This window comes from Cydia amplana, chromosome 4, assembly GCF_948474715.1.
Source record: "Cydia amplana chromosome 4, ilCydAmpl1.1, whole genome shotgun sequence".
Classification (NCBI taxonomy): domain Eukaryota; kingdom Metazoa; phylum Arthropoda; class Insecta; order Lepidoptera; family Tortricidae; genus Cydia; species Cydia amplana.
This window is the reverse complement of record NC_086072.1, coordinates 8,376,258-8,402,420: the sequence shown is the minus strand read 5'-3', so window position 1 is coordinate 8,402,420 and position 26,163 is coordinate 8,376,258. Positions and strand designations below refer to the sequence as shown.

At 38.3% G+C, this 26,163-nt stretch overlaps 1 long non-coding RNA gene and 1 pseudogene across 1 annotated transcript; one reads left to right on the top strand and one right to left on the bottom strand.

Annotated features, from left to right (window-relative positions):
- Window positions 1–20,983, bottom strand: part of LOC134663177 (uncharacterized) — a 34,235-nt pseudogene extending 13,252 nt beyond the window's left edge.
- Window positions 18,487–19,346, top strand: LOC134663228 (uncharacterized). The gene is made up of 2 exons (XR_010098131.1): window positions 18,487–18,528; window positions 19,089–19,346. It is a non-coding gene; the product is annotated as an uncharacterized LOC134663228 (long non-coding RNA).
- Window positions 20,984–26,163: the final 5,180 nt, after the last annotated feature.

The window sequence follows — 26,163 nt, the reverse complement described above, 5'->3', positions numbered from 1 at the left end:
GCGCATTTCTTATAGGTTTTCCTGTCATCTATAGGTAAATAACTACTTTGTGTATTTTTTTTTTTTCAAAATTTTAGACCCAGTAGTTTCGGAGATAAGGGGGGGAATGGTCATTTTATGCCTATTTTCTTGAATAACTGCTAAACTATTTATCCTAAAATTATTTAAAAAAATATTTGAAATTCTTACAATGAGTTCTTTCATTTGATATGTAACACGATATAGTGTGAAAAATTTTATCTTTAATTTTCTCATTTACCCCCCAAAAATGGCCTCCATATTCAAAATTCATTTATTTACGTTACACGTCCATCTTTGGGTCACAAACTTACATATGTGTGCCAAATTTTAACTTAATTGGTCCAGTAGTTTCGGAGAACATAGGCTGTGACAGACGGACGGACAGACAGACACGCGAGTGATCCTATTAAGGTTCGGTTTTTTCCTTTTGAGGTACGGAACCCTAAAAAAACATGACTAACTGATTTCATTCCGATGCTAAATATATTACCTATCATTAGGTATTGAAAACAAAGTAATTGGGCAACATTGCGCATTTTCAAGACCTATAAAATTTTTTATTGTCTAACGTAAAACTGTCCTAATTTTTTTATTTGAAAACAAGGACGATATTGAATATAATTGTTTCACCGCTGGGCGAGAATTTGTGTTAGGTACATGGTATCACTCGTCTACACGTACACTTTCAAACCGTCCGCCATTGCAGTGTCACAGTTTGTCTGAAGTGACCTTCCCTCTGTCAAATACCGATATAACTCTATGGGTAGCACATCGTAACTGGTAAATTTCCAATATGAAGTGTAACGCTGTTACGGTAGATGTCGCTAAGGTCCCCTAGACCCATAATATGGTGGAAAGATTTTCTGGCTATGGATGAGGTCTTGGTGGCTCAGATGGCAGAGCGCTGGAGTATCGATCCAGAGGCCGTGAGTTCAAGTCTCACCCAAGATAATAATTAGTCCACTTTTATTACATTTATTCTAAGCTTAATATCATCGGTCGCAGAGGTTTCTGCTAGTTAAAAATTAAAATATCTATTCATAATAAAAACAGCCTATACCACAAACGGCACAAACCACAATATCAATTTTCCGGAACAGATACTTCGCGTGCTTGGGTCGACGACAAACTTCATCTTAGTCATTTCCATAATTATATCAAAGCTAGCGATCCAACTATAACCATCTCAATGTTCTGGGACACGAAGTTGACAACATCGAGGATATTCTGCGCCAATGATAAAGCAAGCTTTGAAGTGCGCGAAGATCTCAATTCTCAGTTATGAAACACAAATATAACATCTTTGAAGAGATGATGTGCGAGTTGCTGTATCTTAAGGTAGATATAATCAAAGTTCTTACCCATGATAAAGCATGCTATGAAGAGCGCTACGATCTCAATATTCCGGAACACGGATATGACATCCTCGAGCAGGTTCTGCGCGGGCTGCTTGAACTCCAGGTCGATGCTCAGCATCAGCGCTCCGGACAACACCTTCAGCACGGCATACAGGTAGAATGCGGGCCTGTAAAAATACCATTTGACTTAATTATACGTATACTTTAATAAGAATCCGTCTAAAGGCTCAGGATACCACTAGTGTGCGGCACAAGCATTTTCACTACAACAATGCTTGTGTCACACAGTGCCGCACACTGGTGGAATCTTGTCTGTAGGCTTAAGAGTCCCCAGCAACCTCGGTTCTCCATACAAACGTAGTTACGCTCTCATTTTAAAATGACTTGTTAGATTGCTCTTTAATCCTTTATTAAAACATATTAACGGATTTGCAACTGAGGTAAATAAGGCTAAGTCAATCAGATATTGCAAATCAGTATGATTTTGAATCAGTCAATGTTGAAACCATCAGGTATAGTATAACCCAGACCGGTTGCAAATGTTACCTAAATATAAATGTTGTATATGCATGACGTTTTTAGGTAGCATATGGTGACATTTAATACCTACCTAGGCACATAATATGTTACGATCACTGGTTGTCTATTTACGAGATACCTACAACTACGAATACCTACACATACATACTTGGTAAAGTTCCCTGGCTTTTGAATGAATGCGTTTGAAATTTTAAGTCGCAAAAATATAAATAGGCGTATGAAATAGTACCTAGAGAAGTCTTGCAAAGTCCGTGAAAGTAAGATTTAATAAATCGGCCAAGAGCATGTCGACCCATGCTCAGTGTAAGGTTCCGTAATTAACCATTCTGTTAGAATAGGCTAAACATACCTAAGCATAAGGGAGTACCTTCGCAGCACTTTGTAGGTACGTCTTTTACTAACAATAAGATGATAAGACTTTTTACCTTAACTCAAAAAGGGCTGGACTGATCATGTTCGCTATAATTTTAATTGTAAGTACTCATGGTTCTAAAGTTAGAGGTCCGCTCTTTATTTTTTTTCTTTCGGAGCGATTGTTTCCGAAAATACTCACTTTATTAAAAAATAGTTGTTGGAGACCCGTATTCGTTTTGAAAGACGTATCCAAAAATAAAAACATTCTGTATGGGAATTTGTACCCTAACAAAAAAAATTGTAATTTTTATTTTACCGTTCTGCCGCCATGCATGATTTATGTATTCATGCCAAAATGCCGTTTTCTAGCACTAACGATCACGGAGTAAAGCCGCGGACGGACAGACAGACGAACATGGCGAAACTATAAGAAGTTCCTAGTTGACTACGGTACCCTAAAAACTGCGGAATTACTTAGTAAAGTACCCCCCCCCCCTCCTCATAAAATTTTGTTAATTTATGTTTTATCCCTTTCTTACAGATAAACAAGTCAAAATTACAGATTAAGATTTAAAACAACCGATTAATAATTAATTGAGGCTTAGTGCGCGTGTATATCCTAGTTACCTGAAGTCGGTATAGCCCTTGCCACGGCTGGCGTAGTCGATGAGCATCCCGGACAGGGGCGAGGAGATCATGCCGCCGATGCTGCCGTACACCCGCTGCAGGCCGTAGTCTGCGCGCTGCTCACGCACGATGGCGATCACAGCGCCTTCGAACATCGCAAACGCCGTACCTCCTATGATCCCAATAGACACGCGAACCTGTTGATGCGATAGAGGTATATAATTAGGGTTCCGTACCCAAAGGGTAAAAACGGGACCCTATTACTAAGACTCCGCTGTCCGTCCGTCCGTCCGTCCGTCCGTCTGTCACCAGGCTGTATCTCACGAACCGTGGTAGCTAGAGAGTTGAACTTTTCAATGATGATGTATTTCTGTTGCCGCTATAACAACAAATATACTAAAAACAGAATAAAATAAAGATTTAATAAGTGGGGCTCCCATACAACAAACGTGATTTTTGACCGAAGTTAAGCAACGTCGGGCGGGGTCAGTACTTGGATGGGTGACTGTTTTTTGCTTGTTTTGCTCTATTTTTTGTTGATGGTGCGGAACCCTCCGTGCGCGAGTCCGACTCGCACTTAGCCGGTTTTTTTGTTTCTACAAGGCCTTAAAGGCTCTTACGTCAGTCTTACCCCCAAACCCTTTGAGCGCCAAAGACTTCAACCGACGCGCGCGTTTACAGTCCAATATCTATCTTCGTAAGTGGCGTTTAAACAGATAAAGCTTCTGAAAGTTTGGTTTTCAGGTAAGAAGAAAGGCGACAAAAAATTACCTACAATACAAACATTGGACACATAAGTTTTAGTTCGTATATCTCTATAAACTTAATACCTAACTATTAAGTTACACGTTACGTTCGCCTAAGATACTTCTTGTCGTGATCATAATTACGTTACAATGCGGACATCTTAATCTGAGAAACATGATCATGTACTCAAGAAGTAATTAAAGTACCTAGAGTGATATAATGCGATGTGCAAGTTACTATTGTTGACTAGCACTTAAGTAGGACAATGGAAGTTAGATTAGTAAACTTTGTGTTTACCATCTTGAGGCTACAAGTAGGTAGTTAAATATTATAGTACTCCTACATCGGGGACAAGGCCGGTTTTGGTCGGTCTTCGCAGCTCCGCTCCAATGAGAAACGTGACTTATGTAATACTTTAATGTACCCAAGTTTATGCACGTAAGCGCTCTGACAATTAGGTATTTACAATCTTATTCCGATATAGAGAAGACCGTTGCACTTAGACAATAGATATCTGATTTAATACTTTCTCTCCGGATGATTGTTATGTAAATCTTCACGTCCGGTTGCCATCACAACCGAGACGTTTGTTCAATACCATTTAGTCATGAGATAGGTAATATGGCTTCGAATCCCAGTACAAATTGCATTTATTTGTAATTTTATCACGAAGATTTAAGGATGTTTTCTATGTATTTTCTATTTACGAACGCTTGGTGCAAATCTTGCTTAGTTTGGGGCTAACTCGATTACCTACACCTGTAACCTCCTAACTTTTATATCGTGCTGACAACGTTAGTTTTCTATACTTGTTTTTCGAATATCCCCTGATAGTTAAAGATATTTTTAGCGGGTCAGACTGTACGAAAGGGGGGGCTGGGACTTAGAATTTTTTTTGACAAAGTGGTATCATTATGACACTATTTTTAAATGATTGTAATGTGTAGATCACGTCAAAATAAGCATCTTTTATTGGAAAAACTTTTCTCTAAAATAAAAAATGGCCGAGTTAGACGCGACCAAAGATTGATGTTTTTAAAGGGAGCTGGGACTTGTAAAATTGTATTATTATAAAAACGTCGGTTCTGGCGCTTCGCCGGCCGCTGCCGCGGCACGCTCGCTTCGCTCGCTCGGCTCGCGCGCTGTATGGTCGCAGTTCTACCTAACACTCCTCCTCGCTTCGCTCGTCGTCGTACCTACTCCGACCTGCCTTAAAAGCCTGGCCTGCCTTAAGCTCTATCTCCGCCATTTTCAGTTTTAGTAAAAAGTTTTCCAAGTAAAAGTTGCTTATTTCGATGTGTTCTATACATTAAAATCATTTAAAATATATGTCATAATGACACCACTCTCAATGAAAATTTTCCCAGCCCCTTTAAAAATATCAATCTTTGGAGGCGTCTAACTCGGCCATTTTTTATTTTAGAGAAAAGTTTTTCCAATAAAAGATGCTTATTTTGACGTGATATACACATTACAATCATTTAAAAATAGTGTCATAATGACACCACTTTGTCAAAAAAAAATCTAAGTCCCAGCCCCCCCTTTGCTACAGTCCAACCTTTTAGCGTAATTTGTGTTTTGAGTTAACATACCTACATGCACTCAGGTCATTTAAACAACAACAACGGTTCCGGGAGTGCCGATAGAAGTGAAAACTCACCTCACTATGTTACCGACGCCCGGTAACACGATACATACGTTTAGCGGAGGTATTCTATTTATTTATTATATATTATTATCATTCTCAAATAAGATCACACTTTTTCATTGACATGTTTATTTACATACTGCCATGACAACGTCAAATTATTTGAACATAGGTAAAGAGTCTTGAAAAGGAGTCCGCAACATAAATGTCAAATAACATTGAGTTTTTCTTTATTGATTTAAATGCCATCTAAATAAACCTAACCTATCCTATTAAAGCGCGGCACCCTACCGCGGCGCGCGAGGCTGCCCGCCTCCGCGCCGGGGCGCCGGGCCCGAGCACCGCTCCCCGATTATGGGTGGTCAATGGTCATGTGGTCCTTACGGTCCTGTGATCGCCTTACGCTGTCCCGAGTTTATCATTTTTTTCCCCACCTCAAAAAGTGCCCAGCGCGCAGCGCCGCTAAAGAAGTTTTCACTTCAAAAACACGCACGAAGAAAAATACGCACACAATAATAAACAAAACACTCGATAATAAACAAATAAATAGGAAAATAAAACATATAAAGTCAAAGGTACATCAGTTGTATGACCATGTAGCAAGTGGGCCACAACGGGGCGCAGGGTCTTGGAACAAGATCGGTGGCAATGGGTCGGGCGCTCGCACCGTATCAAGTTCGCCATTACCCAGTTAGAGCCGATTACCCGACAATCTTCCCATCAGCGGCTACGTCGCTCAATATGCATGCTACCTAGCTCGCCACGTGCTCAAAATTAATATACGCTAAGTTTGGAGTGAAAAAAATCCCACACTCTCCGTCCATACAATACAAAATTCTGCATTTTGAGAATAAATTAGGTTACCTAGGAATACATTTTTGTTCAAGGTGAAACGGAGACGATTAGCTCGCGCTTCGCAGTCGCTTGGTCAATAAAAAAAAATCAACTAAAAATAAAAATACAAAAAGTCATATTCTCGCATGCTGTTTATGCAGGTGACATTTTAGTGAACTTCATGTTGGTATAACATACCTACCCCCTTTGTGAGTACAAGCATATATCTAAGTAATAACCATATCCATCATAACTTACAGCGAGGTACGCCCAGAAGGTGAACGCGGGGTCGATATCCTTCTGCTGCTGTGTGTTCTCGCACAGGCTGGAGCGCGGCGCAGCAGCCGCGCACGCCGCCGCGCAGCGCTGGAAACGCAGCGCGCGTGCGCGTACCGATACCCCGCTCGACCCCTGTGCCAACATACTGAGTAAGAAGGTACTATTAACAACATTAAAAGCTATTCCTAAAATACGTCTTCACAAAACAGTTTCTAGTAGTTAAGTAATATTAATCATTTTCTTGAATTAACAGAATCCTGAGTTCAAGCATCGCTTGGGTTATGTATCTCGTAAGATACGTTGCCAAGAAAAGGGTTAAATTCTTATAACAATCACACACTGCCGATACACGGCTAGGATGTATAGAGTTAAACCAAGCTAAGTTGGCAGATATTTCGATAGCCCAGACTGTGCAAGTGTTATTTTAAATGTCAAACATCGGTCTAACTCTATAGTATATTAGTTTATTCTCCTCTTAATTTGATAAGCTTTATAGACAATTCAACTTCAACAATTTGCTGTAGAAACATAGGTAGGTACATACAGGGCCGGATTAAGCATGTCGGGGCCGCTAGGCAGTGCAATGCTCGGGGCCCCTTTACAGTTAATTCTACATACATAATGTTCAGTTGTTCAGTACAAGGATGTAAGTTTGCGATTTTAATTTCAACCTTCAGGTGTCAGTTGAGCCGATCCGAACATGCCGAGCGATGCCTTTTTCCAGTGTGGGGAGAGCCCTTTTTTTTCTCAATAGGTAGTTAAATATTTTACCAGGCTGAACAGCGATTGTCCGACCATAAGACCATACGCCGAGCCACATGATTAAAATTAACGTAATAATATAGACTTTCCATGTATAAATGACACTTCATTCACCAGTCAAGCTAGCATGTAGATACAGAGTCAACCTGAAAAGCAGCAAAAAACGCGAGCGCAGCGAGCACGAATTTTTTTGTGAAATAATTATGAAAGCTTGTTAAAAAGGTCGGGCCGGGCCTAAAAATCCGAAGTTCCCAAGTGAGGCGTGCTTTCATGCGAGGTCAAAGCCGTGTTTCAGGATAAGCTCGGCTAGAGCACAGACGCCAACCAATGTCCATTGTATTAAAAAGCGAGGCCACAGGCCAAGCTTGGCACAGCGAGGCCAAAGGCTAAGCTGAAGAAGAGAAAATTTGGAAGACAAACCAATAATTGAGGTAAAAAGTGAGACTGAAGGTCGAGCTCAGCAATTTCCACATTACTGACTTTCCATTGATGGCCCTCGAGAGCCTGAAATTCGAGCTCGACATTACAGACTTTAAAAGCTATAAAATAACATAATTTAGGTTCATAATCATCTAATGTTTCTGTGTCTGAAAAACAGATATTGGACATTAGGTATGAGTTGGTACCATATTTTTTTTTAATAAATTTTGGCTATTTGGAACAAATATTTTTTTACGAGCGCGGGGCCGCCGGGGCCCCCTAGCCGAGGCGGGGCCCATAGGCAGTTGCCTACTCTGCCTTAGGGTTAATCCGGCCCTGGGTACATATTTTATTTTCTTTATAAATAGAATAGAGTGTATGCACATACTGCATGCGTATAGCACTGAGAAATGAGGATAACTGATCATAATTAAATGTACAATCATCAGATGCAGAGAAAAGAGACCCCCCTGCATAGAAGTTTGTATGCAAAGGTGCTAAGCGAATAGTATGTATTACATTAACTGTAACTACATATGTGGGACCAAACAAGGGTGATGAAGAGAAGTAAGTATTTATCCCATCAAAAACATTACATGTAAAAAGGTGCAAGTCTCGCAACGCTTTTACTACAAAAAAGTTTTGAGATGTAATGTGAAACCAAGTCGGTTATTTTAATCAGTGCCAGGGGGTGTTAAAACCGTATCAATAAGATATCTTTAATTTGCAATACGTATAATGACTTGGCCATCGCACGGCTGCATAATGACAAAATCATGATCATCGTCACCTATTAAAAATTATTCTAATTGAACATAACGCTAGCGCTAATTGCAGTTTGAGCAATACACATATTTACGAGTACGGTACGAGTAAAGCATTATGTGCGATTGCCAAGTCATTATATGTATTACAAATTAAAGATATCTTATTGATACGGTTTTAACACCCCCTGGCATGGCACTGATTAAAATAACCGACTTGGTTTCACATTACATCTCAAAACTTTTTTGTAGTAAAAGCGTTGCGAGACTTGCACCTTTTTACATGTAATGTTTTTGATGGGATCTCAACTCTTTTTGTAGGCAGTCCTTCTTTTCGGGTACTCATACTATGTATACACATATCATAACTAAACATATCTTCATTCATACTCACATCGTACATCGTAGTGTACCTTTACTTTACCTGCTATTTGTAGGAACTGCAACAGTAACTTTGTAATATCATATATTTATATGGGATTACAAACTTACTTATGCAGTTCTTAGATCTTTAAAACGTGTCTGATATTGCAATATTTTTAGGTTTTCCCTTTATGTGGCCATTAAACCCTAACTCTGTACCAAATTTCAGCTCTCTAAGTTTATGGGAAGTACTAGTTCCATTCTGATGATCATGAGTGAGTGAGTGAGTGTCATAAATGCGAAACTTTGCTTTCGCTTAACTTCGGAACCAAATGACCTACAGACTTGAAATTTTGGATTTTAAGTATGTGATTATAGCTTACTGGATGACAAAAATTTCTGCGTTCTGGTCTTATCCAGAGGTTCTCAAATAGAGGCCTGAAAATGCGGCGAAATGGTTCCAGTAAAGGATGGTACGGCAGTGTTTGCTTCGCGCTCGACTTGGCGGGGGCACTGCCGTGCCCCCAGATTTAAATGGTTTTGGAACAATGCAAACATATACATAAATATCAAAGTAGAGTTGAATAAAGAATATCCTCTTCTATTCAAGAAATGGAAAATGCAAAAGCATAAAACAAGACTTGGAAGTTACCTTACTCAAACTGTCAACACACGTCGTACTCTCAATACCACTGACATCTTTTACGAATTCTGATTGAGTCTTCCAAGCTGTAATCGCTTTAACAGTATATTTCCTCGCGTCTAGTTCTGCCTGCTGGGCGTCGTGTGATATCCTGATTCGAAAATTACTCTCATCGTTTACTTCCTTCTGTTCTGACGCAAAACTATCCCAGGCGAAATAACATGACGCATTCTGCGAGTCATGACTACATTCCATTTTATAGAGCTGTGGCGCTGGGAAGAATATCTGGTCAGGTGGAACCAAAGTCGCAGATGTATTAAATAAGGGATCATTGGTTAATATTCTCGCTGTGCTCTTGTCCTTCTTAGGGGCCATTGGCTTGAGGAACGAGGACACCGTATGGCGGTAGACGAGCTGCTGCGAGCTGACTGGCGACTGCAGTTGAATCACGTACGAGTGCATGTGTACCATCTCATCTGTTTGGTTTTGTATCATTTCAGATGGGAGGTCACATACAAACCCGCACGAGAGGGTCCTATAACAGAAGGAGGGTTTATTTACATTGTTATTGTTATTTAACTAATACCCGTTAATAATATCTTTGTGAGATAGGTTGAAGCCCCATCAGCCTTCAAGAAACTTCAATCATGTGTAAGTAATACCGCACTTAAAGTACTTAAGTAATTATTGTGGCCTACTTGGGAGAGGTAGGTATTATATTTGATTGCTCTGTAAATCGAAAATATCTAGATGTAATATAATGATTATAAAATTTATAAACTAAAATAGATATAAATATGAACTAAAGAAAAAGTAGCCATAGTGTATGCCCTTAACTTGGTCAGCACTCACGTGAGGTTCACATCGTAGGCGTACGGGTGCAGCGGGTGGCAGGGGTGGTCGTGCACGTGCCGCAGCCGCAGCGCGTCGCCGTCGCAGCTGGCCAGCAGTTCCACGGCGGGCGGAAACGTCACCGTGATGCGGCCCACAGGCACCGCCAGCAGCAGCAGCGCCGACGCCCCGCCCAGCGCCGATGACAACGCTAACAGCAGCTATATGCAATGACAAATATATATTATACTCTGGCAAACCCACTTTGTCAGTAGAAAAAGACGCGAAATTCAAATTTTCTATGGGTGGACAAGCCTACGGGCCTACATTTTTTAAATGAGCTCACATTTTATTCTTAGGCTCTGGACGTACAAAGGCGTACGTGCATTGTGTGACACAAAAAGCTAAATGCGTGATACGTGATTAGCAGCCTCGGCAACAACTACCTACCTATTAAATAAAGACGCGCATTGTGCATAAATAAGGTCTCCATGGAGGCCTAGCGGAGCCATGACCATGTTCACAGGCGGAAAACTGCTTTGATAACATCATTATTCGTCATCATGACAGCGTAATGTAAGTTGTTGATAGGTACATAATATAGTTGGTATGTAGGTTTTAGCCTAGACTTCTTCGGTTACTTATTTATCTAACTATCAAATACACATTAAACGATTTCCCAACTACGGATTTACAAATTTAAAACAATGTTACGGCATCTAAGTAGGTGCTTTGTGCTTTGTCTATTACATAGCTTATCTATGCCTTCAATGTTAATAGTCTGTTTAAAGATTAAAGATCATCACTAACAAGAGTACTTAGGTAGGTATGATGCCTAAATGTATAAGTTCTTATATTTATACTAAATCATTTTGATAAGCGTAATAAACGTATGGGTAATAATTGTCCTATTTATTTGACAATTGAAACGGTTTTGTACATAGGTATGTATAACGCGACTATAAAAGTATTATGTTCGATTCATATAGTAGCGTGCTTCTTCCGGGCGAGAAATTAATATGCCATTCATAAAGCGCTCCGTTCTTCTCCGATGTAACATGAGTCAGATATTTGCAAGATTGCACATGAATTCGAGTTTAAATTTATACTGGTCTGCCTGTGAGAAAATGATTGGCGAGTGTTTTGAATGGTCATGACGCACGCGACTCCGGCGAGCACAATGGACGGACCTACAATGCAAGGTAAAGGTTATTGTATCCCAAAGCGATCCCTATGTACCATAACGACCCCAAAAAATACATGTTTTCAATGTGAGCCATTCAATGCTACCAGATATGTATAGGTATTTGACCTTCACAAAAAGCCGTAAATTCACCGTGCAGTTACTTCAAAACCTTCCAACCTATTCAGCTGACCCAATAATTAATGATAGCTACGCCAAATCACTGCCCGAATATTTCTGGCACAAGTGTTATAATGAAATGTTTTCTTAGCCAAAATCTTTTCCTAAATTTATCTGCCACATATTGAACAATATTGTATTTTAGTTGGATGATATACATATCAACCGTATTTAATTTTATTTTATTTTATTTAGAAATTTAATTCAGGCAACAAGGCCCATATTACAAATACCTTACAGACTAACATACATATGTATTTTATAAACTTAAAACTAAACACTAGTTATTTAGTCGATAAAACGACGTGGCTCCGTTGCATCGGCTGCTCCTGTGTCGGATTCGGCAGTTTGCCCCGGAACCTCCGAAACACGACACCCGAGATAGATTTAATGATACGGCACTCGAGTAATTTCCATTTAACAGCATAAACGTTCCTAATTATAGTTTTCCCGTTTACTTTAGTGGTTCCTATTCTTACTTAACAACTGTTTTACCATTGATGCAATTTTGTAATTAATTACTAACTGTCTTTGCTGCTGAAAATGGATAAAAAAAATCTGATAGCTACAGATGATACTGAGAAATATGAAGTTATTTTATTAAATTGTACAACGCGACTTAATCGCTCCACCGATAATTATCCGAAAGCAATATTAGGTAACTACAAGGACTGACCCTGAAGTTGCCAATCTTGTCCGCCAGCATGCCGGCGAGCGGTGGCAGCACGATCGCCACGACGGGAGTCACGGCCGACATGATGGCCGTCTCCTCCACGTTGATGCCCAGCTCGCGCATGTGGATCGTCAGGTACGGGTACAGCACGAACAGTGCTATAACAAAAAGAGCTAGTTCATCTTCTTACTTTTATTTTGTACTAAGTAGAACCTCGCATAATAGCACAAATCTCAAGGAAAACGCCAAAAAGTTCGTGTCAATGAGTAGAGGTCTCGATTTACAGAGGTAAAACAAATGAACAATTCACATTAGAGAGGTAAAAAAAAATTTGGTATATAGCTGGATTTATACAATATTTTGTCGTTCGTCTTCGAGTTACATAGGTATGTTTAGTAAATAAATATTTTGCGTCACGAGTTCAGCGAGTGATTTAAATAATTCAGAAATCTTGAGCGTAGCGAGATGCTACGCTCTTTTATATTTAACTTTCATTTTTCGAATTGTTAGCAATTAAAGAGCCTTTCGAATAAGAGGCAGTTATGTAGGTAGATGTATTTTATAGATAAATGTAGGGACAAACAATGTCTGCTAATGCTTACAAAAAATACGATGTCTAATCTAAACTCGAAGATATCAATAAAAAACTACCGGATTCAAAGTCATAATCATAAGGTCAAGTTTAAGTTTAATGAATATATACGTTTGCTAGCTATGTTATTCTGTTCAGTGTTAGCAAAAGGTAAAGTAATTTTTCACAGTTCCGCAAGAATTTAGAATAATTTAGAATAATAAAATAAGCATAATTATTATGCTTATTAATAAAAAAATACACTTCTAAAAACTATTGTTTTATTGTAGGGTTCCATCAAGTATTTCGCTTTCCAAAAGGGTTCCGTCAAAAAAAATATTGAGAACCGCTGAATTAGGTATATTCCTAATGTAGGGAAAAAAACTAAATATTTAAAAAAAAGCTATAAGATGAACCCGGTTAGGGTACTAAAAACAAACACGGGTTTTCCCCTCCATTCGTATCTAAGTACCTAAGATACGAAAACGTACCGAATGGTGGCGCCTGTTAACGTAAATACTTACTACGACATAATATACCTAATATACCTATGTTAAAATTATATCCTACATTTGACCCCTGTATAGTCGATAGTTGCAACTTTTATTAACAGCTGTTTAACATACTCACTTGAAGCATGAACGAAAAATAATATCTTGAGAGGTATCAATTTCTTTTGTTTGAGATCGTCGGTGATCCGTTTGAAGAACGAGCGTACGAACTTCATGTTGAAATATTGAATGATTATAGTTTGAACAGAAATGTATTCGATCTTATTTCCACAGGAGGCGAGCCTCCTCCGTGGGGTTGTTCTTCCTCAACCGACGTCCCTCATGTAAGCTTGATCTTTTGTGGTCGTACATTAAAGCAGATTTCACGCAGTTTGAGAACCTGAAACAATGAAAAGTTTATTACTTTCTTCACCATCATAATAGAACCATATAGAGCGCAATTAACTTAAATACCGAACCCATTACGACCAGTTTGATATTTATTATTTGCAAACTGCAGATCTTAATTAATTCTGAACGTAAATGTATAATTAATAACAGATAGGTATTTTACAATGCAATACCAATTAAAATTTATACATAGGTACACATGTCACACACAAGAAGTAAAATAAATACCTACTTATACCTATACGTACGAATAGATAGAGCTGTTAGTTAAAGCAGTCTAATTGAAAATAAGGGTTCCGTTTTTTCCTTTTGAGGTACGGTACCCTAATACATAATTTAATTTTAAAAAATTATCATAAACCCCCTTGAGAGTTATAACGACTATTACTCCCTGTTCGTGAAAATGCAGCCTTTACTTGCAAGCTTAGACCATAAATGCTCTAAGCTTGCAAGTGTGATAAATAATGTGTTTAAATTTATTCTAAGCTTAATAGCATCGATCGCAGACGTTTCTGTTAAAAATATAAATTAATGTGTTTATGTCCTTGTAATTGCGATAATGAAGGCTATTTTAGTCACAAAATGGACATCCAACGTGTTTTGATTACGGTCTAAGCTGATGGTATAATCAAGGTGCACTAGTGCGTGAATGACGGTGTTTTTGATACGACCGCGTCCAATTTTATGATTTCACGGTTATATCATACATAGGTATACGATGTACCTACAAAGATAATTAAGTTTTGGACAAATTTAATAACTGGCCACCATCCGACAAAGTCACGCCAATGTGTATGACAGGTATGACATGGCTGACATTAAGTAGTTATCTGACAGGTTACGGCTGTCAAACGGTACGAAGATGTCATCCCATGAAAATTCACATTTTTCCCACGCCGTGTGTTGTGATCGTTTGTATTCGCCCACCACGTACTTCGCTCAAAGCCACAGGACATACAATGATCAAGTCATCATCTTCCTCGCGTTGTCCCGGCATTATGCCACAGCTCATGGGAGCCTGGGGTCCGCTTGTAGAGCTATTTCTCTACTATAACTACTAGAGTCTGTTCGGAAAGAGAAGAGTCGTGGAATGTATTGGGCCCCATACATTCCACGACTCTTCTCTTTCCGCACAGACTACGAATTTTTGACTTCCTCCTTTTTCAAAGTCGGCTACAATTGTGAAATACACACAGGGATCGTGTTTTTTTTTGTTGTTTGTAAAATAGTTCTATATATCATATGACATATCTATCTATTCGTATATCCTCCAACCATAACTACGAGTAAATCACTGTGTGAGGTATATACCTCACACAGTGTCATATGTATAAAAAAATGTTTTTACTTTTTATTTTAGGAATCCAATATATTTGTGACTGTTTAAGCGCCAGCATATCTTGCAGGTTGGTAGTGTATTGTTAGGTGTAGAGTGCAGATAATCGAAATCATTAGTAATAACAATGCTATTAAGAAATCGTGAACTACCCAGATTTAAATAGGAACATTGAGAGTTATAATTTTAATGGTGCATTTGGTCACACGAATGTGCTGCGAACAATAGGCAGGAACAATGGCATCTTGAAACAGCTCATAACAATCTGCTCCTATATGTGTACGAAACGAACACGCATACGCATGTCCGCGGACGAGTCGCTCACTGAACCGCTATTCCTTTATTTAGGCTAGGAACTCGATCAAACATATAGCACAGTAGGTAGTCGAAGTCGACGTGACCTGTCTAGTCTTATTAGAAATCATGAACTAAAACTAGTAAATAAGTTCATCGTCATCTAAATGGCTGGGGCCCATTTGACTTGAGAAACGGTGACGAGGCATTATACCTACTACCTACCGCAATAGGTTCCTATATACGGAATACCGTTAACGTCATGATCACACACACATAATATGATATATATTATTTGTTAGTTTCAGCCACCATACCATAGGATCCATCTCATAGGATCAGGTGAATTTTCACCCCATCAGCCCAAACCGAACAGTTTGCCTGATATTAGCCCAAACTAACGAAACCTTTTTTGCCCAATCACAGGCACATATGTATAGGTACTCGTACGTACGTATGTACGTACATACATATAATTATTGAATCAATACATACTTAAATGACATTTTAACGGTAGAGTATGTCGATGAATAAACTACCATTTTGCTCCCTTGTGGCTCAATCTAATACATATTTGTATATCTTTAACTATAAGTACATACTACCACGCCACTGCAAGTTGAACAAACACATGTTCCAAATAGGGAAAAAACAAGATGCGACATGCAGGTTCTGCCAGGAGTCAGAGGAGACTGCTATGCACATTCTCTGTTCCTGCGGACCACTAATGTCCAAAGGAAGTACCTACCTAGGGCGACACATACTGGAACCCTATGCGGTACAGAGCATTACGATTACGGCCCAAAGAATCTGGAATTTCCTGGATTCAACGGGCATTAGTAGTGAACTTTAAAGGGCGTTACATTAGATCACAGCTTGGTCGAAGTGGCATCCAAAGGCCCACAACACCCCCAATAATAATAAATAATAATATGTACTACCACGCCGCGTACTACCTACTAATTCAAAACCGAGACAGATACCGACATAGGTCACAGTGACAACCTAAGAACTTAAGTAAATATTTTCTTCTGATAAGGTTGTAAGAGGTGTTCTGAAATTTTCACTTCTGTGGACAATACAACCAAATTTAACGAGTCTGATACATATTAGATATCCCGTTTTTCTTATTTGAGTGTCTAGTACTGAAAAAAATTATCCCGCCTGTAAAGGTGTAGCGTAAATATTAAGCTTTAGGTTCCATTAAATTTGCGATGTCTACAGGAAAGACGCGAACGAGTTTGCTAAAAAATGTGTGTGACCCAGGTGTGTATGTATATTTATTTACAGTGGTTAAATTATGTTGTTCATGTATACCTTATCTTCGTACTTAATGATTAATAATTAAGTGTTAAAACATGCTTGAAGACGAAGACGTGCCGGAATGTAGAGTCGGGAGAAGTAATCTCTACAAATTATTAAGTAGTCACATTGTTCGCTATTACATCTGACACCTGCGGCAACTGTGTAAGTAATCAATTACTTACACAGTTGGTGCCAAATACGATGTCAATACTTTTGCGCGTTATTCCATTCAAACAACGGGACTATTTTGATACTTTCTTTTAAATAAGCTGTCAATGTCCGTTAAAAATGTAGGTAATCTAACCCACGTCGTGAAATGAATCGATTTCGATTGGCAAACATTTTCTCAGTAGTCATGCAGTAGTCACTCAGTAGTACTCGTAGATTTTATTTGTAATACTTTACCTAGGTATTAGTATATTCCTCGCGTTGGTGTGGTGAACATTTTTGTGTTTCACTCGGTAGCAAAGTTTGTTAACCCTCGTTCCTTAAAACCCTCGCAATGCTCAAGATTCCACTTTTCGAAAAAAATTGAAGTACCTAACCTGTAAGAAGTGTAAGAACTGTACCTACGATACGAGCACTTCAGTTTTAAGTAAACCATAAATTTAAATTAAAGTAGTTATTATAGTGTAAGGACTCCAAAATCACTGACTATAATCTGATGAATTGATTTCACGCAATAAACAAATGAATAAAAATAAAAAACAATTATTGTCAAGCAACTAAGTCAAATAGCATACAAAGTATAAGCCCTGCTAATCATAATATATTATGATATTATTATATTGCAATTATTATATTGCAATAAGTAACTTGATTCACCGTCTCACCAAGTAGCCAGGTCAACTGTGCAAATCTTAAGCAATAACAACTTTACATTTCTAAACAATTTCCCTAGCTATTAAGTGTACCTACGTAAGTTATTTATAGTACCAGCATAGCATTCCTACATTTCTCTTAATTTAGAACCTAAGTCCTGGTAGACCGGTTGGTCTAGGAGCCTGCTGTGTAACTGTGAAACAAGTAGGTTCAAATCTGCCCTCTACTTACATTAAATTAAACAGTAGTTTATGTAGGTATGTATCAAGTTAATTGGTATGTATACTTAGGTACGGTTATACGTAAAGGTATATATGTATGTATAATGTATGTTAGTATGTAAGGACACCGTTCTCTTGTATATTGATCAAGTTCATATACGGGGGGTTTTTTAAAACTTCTTACTTATACTGGGTCAAGCAGATCTTGTCAGTAGAAAAAGGCGGCAAATTTGAAAAATTTAGGCGCGAAGGGATATCGTCCCATAGAAAATTTGAATTTCGCGCCTTTTTCTACTGACAAGATTTGCTTGACGATCTATAGATAGAATAGATTTAAATAAATAAATAAATACAGGTTGTTCGGTACATCGTTTGCCAAATTCAAACGGCAGATAGGTTGAGTTATTTTATGACGTATTAAAAAAAACTACTTACTAGATCTCGTTCAAACCAATTTTCGGTGGAAGTTTGAAGCATGGTAATGTACATCATATATTTTTTTTAGTTATACCATTCTCTTATTTTAGAAGTTACAGGGGGGGGGGGGCACATATTTTACTACTTTGGAAGTGTCTCTCGCACAAACTATTCAGTTTAGAAAAAAATGATATTAGAAACCTCAATATCATTTTTGAAGACCTATCCATAGATCTATAGAGACCTATCTATAGATACCAGTGGCGGCAAACATATCCATAGGCAAGCCGGGGCTAATTTGGCTTACATATTTCCTTTAGAACTCTGCTCAAACGTCCAAAAGCAGGCAAGCCGGTGGGAATCGGCTTTTATGGACGCGCCGCCACTGATAGATACCCCACACGTATGGGTTTGATGAAAAAAAAATTTTTGAGTTTCAGTTCTAAGTATGAGGAACCCCCATAATTTATTGTTTTTTTTTGTGTGAAAATCTTAATGCGGTTCACAGAATACATCTACTTACCAAGTTTCAACAGTATAGTTCTTATAGTTTCGGAAAAAAGTGGCTGTGACATATGGACGGACAGACGGACAGACAGACAGACAGACATGACGAATCCATAAGGATTCCGTTTTTTGCCATTTGGCTACGGAACCCTAAAAATAGGCCATGGTTTTTTTTTACTACTGCGCAAATAACAATTTGAAATTTGCGAAAAACTGGCATAGAGCTGAAAAAAAGAACGTGCGCAATTTTTTATTCCAGGCATGAGAAGATAGCAAATTACTCAACCATCTGCCGTTTTAAGTTGGCAAACGATGTAACCAAACACCCTGTATAATATAAGGTACAAAAACGTCAAAAACAATAAATGAAAACAACCTAAAATGACAATTAATCTAAATATAGAAAGAAAACTACACTAAACTAAACTAAATCTAAAAAGCGGCCAAGTGCGAGTCGGACTCGCCCATGAAGGGTTCCGTATTTAGGGGATTTATAACGTATTAAAAAAACTACTTACTAGATCTTGTTCAAACCAATTTTCGGTGGAAGTTTGCATGGTAATGTACATCATATATTTTTTTTAGTTTTATCATTCTTTTATTTTAGAAGTTACAGGGGACACACATTTTACCACTTTGGAAGTGTCTCTCGCGCAAACTATTCAGTTTAGAAAAAAATGATATTAGAAACATCAATATGATTTTTGAAGACCTATCCATAGATACCCCACACGTACACGTATGGGTTTGATGAAAAAAAAAATTCTTTTAATTCAGTTCTAAGTATGGGCAACCCCCAAAAAAATTGTTTTTTTTTTTCAATTATTGTGTGAAAATCTAAATGCGGTTCACAGAATACATCTACTCACCAAGTTTCAACAGTATAGTTCTTATAGTTTCGGAAAAAAGTGGCTGTGACATACGGACGGACAGACGGACAGACGGGCAGACAGACAGACAGACAGACAGACATGACGAATCTATAAGGGTTCCGTTTTTTGCCATTTGGCTACGGAACCCTAAAAAGACCCCTGCGCCAAGGTTCCGAAAATAATGCTGGCTGCGTTACCCCGCTGAACTACCAGACTGATGCGTTGAGCCAGGTAACTGTTGCGTTCCTGAGTCTCTTTGAAAGGTCTCCAAAGAGATTCAGAGCGGCAGGACCCTATCGGAGTACTTACGAGTACTTATAACTTATAATGTTTATATACCGTTATGTCTCACCTTTGGATTATGTTGGTCCGAAATAAACAATTTTTTTTTTACCTATGTATTTTTTTATGTGTAAGTTAAATTTGTCAATATGATTCGGTTTTTATGATGTGGATGACATCATTGGCTATTTTAAACCGACCTTATAAAAAGAGGAGGATTGTTTGCGTCTAAACGTGTATTTAGTCGGTTCGAGTTAATGTTTTTGATAGTTTTATTTAACATTAAACACGTGAGATGATAGATAAATGTTATTGTGATTTTAAATAAAAAATCTTCAGCCGGCCGCCCCAGGCATGGGGCCAGGGTAGCCGGCTGTATCTATCGCGGTATGGAAAGACCGTCAACTAATCCTGATAGATTAGCTGAGCTGACGGTCGGTCTTTCCATACCGCGATACTTAGCTGATGCTTACAATACATATTTCAAACTGGTCTTTTTTTTGTATGTTTTATCAATGTGTTTACCAGCGGCAACTAAACCCTACATATAAAGAGCAATCTAGATTTCCGAATGCAAAGGAGTTTGTATACTAAGTATTATTTATTCAATTACTATATAATATTAGCTCTGCCCGCTACTATTACGCGCTGCCTATAAGGCACACTAACCCATTAACCCTGTGTCAACGTGTACTGGTAACCATGGTAACTCCAGGTTTAAACGGTTAACCCCGGGTTAGTGGAATGGTGCCAGTGGGACTAAGTGGTTAAACTGCCCCTCATCCCTCACCCTCAGTAGGTTTTACATAGGTAAGTATACGTGATTATATTAAGTGATTATCTTTTACAATCAGTAAAAGTATTAGTTACCTAACTAGGTACATAAATTTCATTTTACTTCTTTTGTAGAGCTTAAAAAGAAAGTACCTAATGCTTTATTTTAATGGTGCTGGAGATAAATGGTGGTTGGTAAAATTATGGAATAACAACTTACCGTAGTTTAAAATTAGGAAACCTTATCATACAACAACGCGATAACTATTTTCACACTGAAGGAAATGTTCTGAAACTGCCTTCACGGATAACTCGAGGGTTTCTGCACGGATTCATAAATTTTGAGATTCATTAAACATGGTTTTGATTATTGTTATGTTTTTAAAGAAACGTAAATAAATTTCGTATGGCGAACGTCGCGGGCGCGGCGTTTTTCGCGTTGAGTTGCGCGCGTACGCGGTTGGAAAGTTTGCACAGCACTAGCGACGCTAGCGCTGCTGCGAGGCTCCCCTCTCGCGCAGGAAGCCTATTGACTAACAAACTGCAAGCGAGCATTGGCCTCAGCATATATATAATTTCCAATTACTTCTCGTTTTTACGGACCATGGCTACACTTATAGTGGTTCCTCTGACACAAATACTCGGTAGATGTAAGGCAGCACAGCGCTGCGACATCGACTCTTGCGCCCATTTATCATAACATCAACAACGGATCCAAGCCTCTTAACGCAGTGAAAGGTTGCTTTGCTTTTCTATGCAGGTAAACCAGACCTGCTAGCATGAGATGCGTTCTCGCGCGCGACTCCATACATCTAGCGCGACTTCAAGTATGGACTCGCGCGCGAGAACGCAACTCAATGCTAGACCGCCTGTGGTACTTTTAGTACTAACTCGCAAAGCCTGTTATGTTTTCAATTTCTCGCGACTGACATTAGACATAAATTATTAGTTTTATCTACTTATTTAGCACCGGTCTACCAGACTGCCATGTAAGTATTACCTACTACGTAAAGTAACTAGGTGTTTTTGTGTTCGTCTTTGACATTGGGTAAGGGCACCATATTAAGCATAGATAAACACGTATTGAATGGTTGTATGCAAAGTTTTATGGCAGCAGTAAGATTATGTACGACCTACGTTATGATAGGCAGTTTTGCAATTTGTAACCAAGGTGCGTTTCTCTATAGGCACACAATACGAGTAGGTACTTACACCCACTAACCAAAAAAATAAAAGTAACCTGTAGGTATCATATAACTGTATTAGTTAAGGTTTTAAGTAACAAAAAAAGGTCAAACCTTTTTTTGCTTGATTAAAGCATGAAACTTGGCACAGTTGTTCCTTATATCAAAATAAGCCGATTAAGATCGGTAGCCCGAGGGACCCCCCGCTTAAGCCCGAGAGGGGGGGGGTCAAGTAGCGCCCCGCCCGGCTTCATTCTAAAAATTCTAATAGGCCCCGTTTAGCTAATAGGTCATATTTGGTATCAATTTCGGATAAATCAATAACGTAGAATTCATTTCTGGTATAAAAAATTGCAATTTGTTGAAAAAAATAATAAAAAAACACAAAAAATCTAATTTTTCAAGTATAATTTTTGTTTTTTATTTATTGTCAAAATTAAACTGCTTGGTTTTTCTACATACAAAAAATATGACGATAAAGACTATTTAATGTAGATTTTAAAAACATAACTTTTACTTACCTTTATGAAAAAGAAATTGCATTAAAAAACATATATCGTCCCGCGCCGGTGAATATCTTGTTACCGACATAGGCATCGATATAGACAACATCCGAAGTACACACTCTGGAGACCGACTAAATGTGTTGTTTATTATTGTAGATCATATATTAAAGATAGAAAGCCGTACATAATATTTGATTAGAAAAAAAATGTGTCGTTCAGTGAAAAAAGGGACCTTGGAAAAATGTTTCATAGAGCCTCTCTTTTGTATAGAAGCATAGTTAATTTCAACCACTCCATGGACTCCATGGTCCCTGTTTTCAATGAATAAGAAGTAAACTGTAAGTATTATTTAATCTACTTACTTATTACATTATAGAATAATTTGCCAGTAACTGGCCGCTTTAATAACTAGCCGCTCTAAACTAAAAATGAATTCTATTCACCTATAAACAGAATTCATTTTAGTATAAGGTTCCAAAAACTGGCCAGCTTTCAATAACTGGCCACTGGCTAGCCTAAACAGAATTTTTGGTTTTGGGTGGCCAGTTACTAAAAGTGGCCAGTTACTGGCGAATTACCCTACCACACTTTAATTTTGCGTCTTGTGTCGTAATACAGTTCCTTCCCCAGACACATAAATGCGTACATTTCATCATTCATGTAGTTGCATCGCGTTTTTTATTCCTGTTTGCATTTACTTCTGGTCAGTTTCAACCATATTCTGACCAAAGCAGGTGTCAGACCAGTGTGGAACCCGTCGTCTGCTTCTTGCTTCCATTGCCAAGAAGTCTGACGGACTGAGCAAGTTTGACGACGAACTAACGTCTGAACCTAAACATCAACCCCTCGGTACACTGCGCGTAATAGGGCATTTATATGGCTCCCTTTTGTTAGAAGTAGGTATACATTATGGAATTTAATAATAAAATAATTTAGCAGTGACTTAATCTCATAGAACAGGTATAACATTATACAACTCTTCATTTCAATATCCCGGTATAACTTGCCTTCTTCAATATTGCACTTATTACCGATCATATAATAACATTTTAGTATTTTAGGGGAATGCTTTTAGCCACTGCTATTGCTCCATCTTGTAAGAGCTTGAATCCTTGTAGTGGTTTGGATGAACTCTGAACAGATTCCATGCTTCGAATTCACTTTTTCTCCCCTTTCCACTGAATGCTCGAAACAGGGGTAAGACTTCCGCTCTTTTAGGGTAAATAAAATATAGTTTACTTAGCTTATAGAATAGATAATTTTATTAGCTTAAAATATAATTCCCTGACCTGGATGAAATGGTGTGTCATGTGATATAATTGTGTTTTCCACTGTGTCAACGTGAGCCCACAATTCCTGTAGTTGGGGAAATATTCGTACGCATGAATCTAGTCTAGCTGCTATGACTACGTTCGTGTCTACTGTGCGTATCAATACCTTGCAATGACTGTTTTACAGCATCTGCAACTAGGGCCATCATATTAAATGAATCGGACTTTTCATGGTTCTTGGAGTATTCGGAATCTCACGAGGAACATTACTTGTGACATGTTTCTCTACACAATTTCGCGATGGCATAAATAAGGACTTTTAACTCTTCGAAGTTTTGTCAACACAGTGTCTCAAAATAATTTACCTAGTGGTAAAGAAATGAGTTTCACTAAAAGATGGTTATAAGTGAAGCTTACCGTCATGGTAAATTAAACTCTAATTTATTTCTATCGGGCCCTGAAAAACCAGGAGTCGTACTCGTATTCCAAGCATTCTCTCGATCGACCTAATATGTAATACTGTAAGCTCAATAAGACTTGTGATGTGGGTACTACATGATATATATCATATATATTTGATACATACACTCAAAACATCCATAGGTAATTCAGGAACAAGTATTCACGATAAACAGACAAATAAATGCCTTCTAGAATTTGAACCCGGGTTCCCCATTTAATATAAGGTGTATAAAAGTGAGATCTAAGCATGGACCCTTTTTAGCCTGGCCGATACAAGGATTCAAGCTCCTACAGGATGGAGCAATATCAGTAAATAAATAGCATTCGCCAAAACTTTATTATACCTTTATATGATGATAGGTGAAATAACCTTGTAAAGCAAAGTAAAGTGATACTTACAGATAAAGCCGTTGCTAAATAATTAAAAAATGCCCGAAATAATTATTTACATGAATCGACTACTGAAATAGAAGCAGCCTTATCAGGATAGGATTATATGTTTGGGGTCAGACTTTAGTTCCTCTTTAAACTTGCTCAGTCCGTCTTCTTGGGAATGAAAGCAAGGAGCAGACGACTGTTTCCAAACTGTTCTGACAACCCTACTGTGGCCAGAATATGGTTGAAACTGACATATATACGTGAATGACGAAATGTACCCATTCATGTGTCGGGGGAAGGAACTGTATTAATACACAAGACGCAAAATTAAAGTGTGGTATAATGTAATAAGCAAGTATATTAAAGAATACTTACAGTTTACTTCTTATTAATTGAGAACAGGGACCATGGAGTCCATGGAGTGGTTGGCACTAACTAAATACGAGTATGCTTCTATACAAACACGAGGCTGGCTGTGATAATTTTTTTAAGGTCCCTTTTTCACTGAACGACACATTAAAAAAAATTGTACGCTTTTCTATCTTTATAATAGAATCTACAACAATAAACAATACATTTAATCGGTCTCCAGAGTGTGCACTTCGGATGTTGTCTATATCGATGCCGATGTCGGTAAAAAGATATTCACCGGCGCGAGACGATATAAGTTTTTTTTATGCAATTTTCTTTTAATAAAAGTTAGTAAAAGTTATGTTTTTAAAATCTGCAGTAAATAGGCTTTATTGTCATATTTTTTGTATGTAGAAAAACCAAGCAGTTTAATTTTGACAATAAATAAAAAACAAAAATTACACTTGAAAAATTAGATTTTTTGTGTTTTTTTATTATTTTTTTCAACAAATTGCAATTTTTTATACCAGAAATGAATTCTACGTTATTTATTTATCCGAAATTGATACCAAATATGACCTATTAGCTAAACGGGGCCTGTTAGAATTTTTAGAATGAAGCCGGGCGGGGCGCTACTTGACCCCCCCCCCTCTCGGGCTTAAGCGGGGGCTCCCTCAGGCTACCGATCTTAATCGGCTTATTTTGATATAAGGAACAACTGTGCCAAGTTTCATGCTTTAATCAAGCAAAAAAAGGTCATTTCACTTAACACCCTCACTATATGTACTTAGTACCTACACGTCAGTTTATTTCTATTACATACCTACATCCAGGTAGGTGGCTATTAGTAGGGAGGTAAATTATCACACCATCAATGTTCTACAATTAAACCTACGTATTTATTTTACCTATTATGAATATTATGATAAAACCACTCTGTTATAATCAAAACAATAATAAAAACAAGAACATTGACGGAAACGAGATACTGCCTAATTCAAAAACGCTGAAGTAGATGGCCTGCGCCACAGTCACAGTCTCTCGCAGTGGCGGATTTGCTCTAAGGCCCAGTAGGTCCGTGCCTAGGGCGGCAAGACATTAGGGGCGGCAGTCTACACATATGGGTGCTGAGAGAGGGGCGGCTAGTAGTCAATGTTGTCATTACAGGGCCTGGGGCCTAGGGCGGCAAAGACTGCAAATCCGCCACTGGTCTCTCGGCAAGTTTAGGGTCTAGGCATGATACCAACAAGACACTAAAAGTTGTTAGCGGTTACCAGCTCGAACTATGTTCCTCAGGGAGACAGGGATTGGACACTCGTACTAACGCGAAATCGGAGATCTAATTTAATCATACGCCTTATGGCGAATAACATCTTTGGGCCGGCGACTGTGCAAAGAGGATACTCTGCGTCACATACTTTATCTATTACCAAGTGAATTATGAACATACTTCACACAACACGACTACAAAAGATCAATCA